Source organism: Pistacia vera, unplaced genomic scaffold (genome assembly GCF_008641045.1).
Source record: "Pistacia vera cultivar Batoury unplaced genomic scaffold, PisVer_v2 Contig121, whole genome shotgun sequence".
Taxonomy (NCBI): domain Eukaryota; kingdom Viridiplantae; phylum Streptophyta; class Magnoliopsida; order Sapindales; family Anacardiaceae; genus Pistacia; species Pistacia vera.
The window spans coordinates 343,844-347,992 of record NW_022195260.1 but is presented as its reverse complement, the minus strand read 5'-3'; the positions used below and the strand labels follow the sequence as shown (position 1 = coordinate 347,992).

At 36.7% G+C, this 4,149-nt stretch overlaps 1 non-coding gene across 1 annotated transcript; it reads right to left on the bottom strand.

Moving 5' to 3' along the window:
- Window positions 1-2,783: 2,783 nt before the first annotated feature.
- Window positions 2,784-2,890, bottom strand: LOC116114008. Its single transcript, XR_004125495.1, has one exon. It is a non-coding gene; the product is annotated as a small nucleolar RNA R71 (small nucleolar RNA).
- Between the last annotated feature and the right edge of the window lie 1,259 nt (window positions 2,891-4,149).

Here is a 4,149-nt window from a genome sequence, read left to right as displayed (position 1 = left end):
GAAATGTAATCATTACCTTGAGTATAGCGGGTATAAATAGGTAGCTCTCCCTCACCAAATTGGGATCAGACCCTTTGAATTCAACAAAAGAAAATAGCAAAGACACATTACTAGAAAGAGACTGGCTTGACATTCTCTAAAAACACTTAGAACATCAAGCGCTTGTAATACCAGATCATAGTTCGTGACCTCTTGCAATCTTGGCTAATGACCAGGAACATACTCATATAAAAGAAAATAGTGGATGTAAGCATCTGAACCACTATAAAGACCTTATTGTCTCTTTTATTTTTTACGTCTTTGCATGCTACTGTGAAAACAATACCATAATCAACTCTCATAATCATCTTACATATAATCTCTTAGCATTTTGTACATGCAAAGTTGTTGGTCTCAAAATCATGCATCAACAGTTTAGCGCTAGAAGGAAGGCTTGATTCATATTAGCTCTCTATCTGGTAATCTCAACTGACCCGCTAGTTTCATCTTCAAAGATCAACCACAAACTCTCATGGCTCGTGGTTTCGAAATCGAGTGCATAAGCACCAACAATGAGGAGATTCCCCGTAATTAGGAAGCTACTCCTCCCAAAGTAGTTCCAACTCCCCAAAATGTTGCAGGGAGCATACCCTCGACCTCCTAGGCAGATCCTGGTGTAATCCATTCCGAGGAAAGATTTGATAACACCCTCCAAACGATGAACCAGAGGTTGGATTGTTTGGACCAAGTAGTGCCACCAAATTCAGACAAGGTGGTACTGATAGTCCTAGGATTATTCTATTTTCTTTATGCTTTTTGTAGGATTTTAGATACTTCTTATTAAGTTTTGTGCCTGAATTACTACTTAAATTTGTATATTCTATGTTTTAGGCCAAAACGTGCAGTTGGAGCAAAATCAAGCAAAAATGAGTTTCTGGACCTAGAATCAAGTGAAATTTAGAGATCGGGGAAATTCTGATGCTTATTGGAAGCACTGTTGGAGTTTGTTCCTATTAGGGATCATAAAGATTGAAGATTCAAACGAAAAAGCAAGTTGAGGGCAGTTTTGTAATTTCAGCAAAGATCAGCAAGAGTTTGCCATGGCAAGGTTCTCTCTTTGCCACCACAAGCTAGCCTTTGGACTGATGAGTCTATGAAATTCAAATCGATGCTGCGGCGAAAACTGAAGAAATCTGTTTTTGTAAAACATTGCGTTTTACTTGTATTGTATTAGTTCCTAGGGTTTTGGTCGACTATTTAAAAGAGACTTAGTTCATTTTGAAGGGGGGTCGACATTTTTAGGTAAGAGGAAGAGGAGAAGGAGATTTGAAGAATTTGGGTCTCCAAATTAGGGAAGAATTCGTTTCTCTTTCAATTTCTAATATGTTGAACTCCACATTTTTAATTTATGTGATATTTTTCTTTATTTTGAGCATGAACTAACTCACTTTTGGGTTAGGGTTTTGATGTAACTTGGATTACAATGGTTTAGTCTATAAATTTGTGTTGTTTTTGAGTTCTATTGCTTGGATTATGCTTTTATTCTTGTACTTAATGCAATTGGATGTTGTTTTTTTTTTTTTTGTATTCAATTGAATGTTGAGCATGATAAGACTGAGAAGTGATTCATGTGTTAGCTTCTTAGAGTAAACACCATAGATTAAGCAAATGCTAGGGATAGGTTTAGTGATCTATGACATTTTTATAGGGTTCCACTTAGCTTAATAAACTTTGAACTATTAATCTTCATTGTGTTGGGTGTCTAAGTTTAATAGGGATAGGTAGGAGAATATAGCCTGCGAAGGTATATTCTGCAACTTAAGGAATTCGATTTATAATCCTTTGAATGTAAATTTGGAAGCAATAGAAATTTTAGGTTAAATTAGAGTACCCTAGTGAAGTCGAACCCTAACATCTTTTGCCTTGATTTGAATTTGAGTTGATTAGTTTAGTTTTAATTTTAGTTGTTTGATTTTGTGTTTTAAATTTTAGCTTTACTTTACCCCACAATTCCAACATTTTTGTATTCTTCAATTAGTAATAGAATTAGGAAACTCAGTAATTAGCATGCAATCCTTGTGGGAACGATACTCTACTTCATCATTGTATTACTTTTTACGACTAGTGCAATTGCTACATATGCTTGTTTGTCAAACCACGCATCAATTTTTTGGCACCGAAGCCGGGGATTGATTTTGTGCTGATATTGAAATCTTCTAATTTTCTCTAAGTTGAAGTTTTAATTTTCAGTTTTACTTTCATTATATTTAGTTTGTGTAATCTCAAGATCTTTTTTTCTTCTTCTTTTTGTTGTTTATGTGAAGAGTAAGAAGTCTCCCTGCAGTTCCCATTGATCTGGAGATCGAGAGAACAACAAGAAGACTTATTAGAGAACGAAGAGAGAGAGAAGAGACACTACGCATAGAAATGGGGAACGATAGAACTTTAAGGGAATTCTCAGTGCCCACAGTTGATGGCAGTGGTCCAAGTATCACTAGGCCACTAGTACAAGCCAACAATTTGAGATAAAGCCGACAATCATCCAAATGATCCAACCGTCGGTACAGTTTGGGGGAAATGCAAATGAAGATCCAAACTCACATATTGCTAACTTCTTGGAGATATGCGACACATTCAAAGCAAATGGAGTGTCAGGTGATGCCATTAGGTTTAGATTATTTCCATTTTTACTAAGAGATAAAGCAAAAGGATGGTTATTGGCACTACCTGTAGGATCAATCACCACCTGGAATGAATTGGCATAAAGGTTCCTAACTAAATATTTCCCACCGGCGAAATCAACAAAGATGAGAAACGACATCACATCATTTCTGCAGGGTGAGAACGAGTCACTATATGAAGCATGGGAAAGATAAAAGGAACTAATGAGGAAGTGTCCACACCATGGTTTGCCCGTTTGGATGCAAGTCCAAACCTTCTATAATGGTTTTCTTCCAAATGTGAAAACAATGGTGGATGCAATATCTGGAGGAGAATTGTAAAACAAGACACCTGAAGCAACCTATGAGTTACTTGAAGTCTTGGCAAGTAACAACTATCAAAGACCCAATGAGAGAATACATCCAAAGAATTCTATGGGTATTCATAAAGTTGACGCTTACACGGCAATTTCAACCCAACTAGCAGCACTTCAAAAACAATTAGGAGGTATGGAGGTTAATTTTATTCAAGCACCTCAATTAACATATGACTTGTGTGTAGGTAACCATGCAAGCATTGACTGCCAAGTGGGGAACACCTTTGCTTCATCATCCTCATCTTTAGAGTAAGTCAATTATCTGGCCAGAAATCAATGACCCCAGAATAATCCTTTTTCCAACACCTACAATCATGGATAGAGAAATCACCCAAATTTTTCCTGGAGTAATCAAGGCAATTAATCGAATCAAAAGATAGTACCAAATCATCAACAAGTGGTGAATCTTCAACCAATAGAGCAGAGGGTATCAAAGTTGGAAAATATGTTCAGGAAATTTATGCAAGAGACCACAAGCTTCATGAATGAGACACAGTCCAATTTTAGAAACCAAGGAGCATCTATTAGAAATTTGGAAGTACAGTTGGGATAGATTTCAAAAAAGTTGAATGAGAGAGTTCAAGGTTCTTTACCAAACAATACGGTGAGTAACCCACGTGAACAAGCAAATGCCATCACCTTACAAAGTGGGAAAGTCATAGAAGAAGTTGAATCAAGGAAGAAGGATGAGAACCCTTCAGAGAAGAAGAGAGAATCTAAGAAAAAGTTGATGAAGAAATCATAGTGAAAGAGAAAGTGCAAAGCCAAGAAAAGGAACTTCATCAAGAAAGCGTGCAAAAGAGGAGAAAAGAGAAGCTACCTTTTCCAGAGATACCACCAATGTTGGCACATCATACCCCTCCTGTTCCTTTCCCTCAGAGGCTCAGAAAGCAAAATTAGGATAAGTAGTTTATGAAATTCCTTGATGTATTTAAAAAATTATAGATTAACATACCTTTTGCAGATGCCGAGTTATGCTAAGTTCCTAAAAGAAATCATTTCAAACAAAAGGAAGCTGGAAGAGGATGAAATAGTGATGCTTATAGAAGAATGCAGCACCATTTTGCAGAAGAAGTTACCACTAAAGCTCAAGGATCCAGGGAGTTTCACTATCCCTTGTGTTATAGGAGATA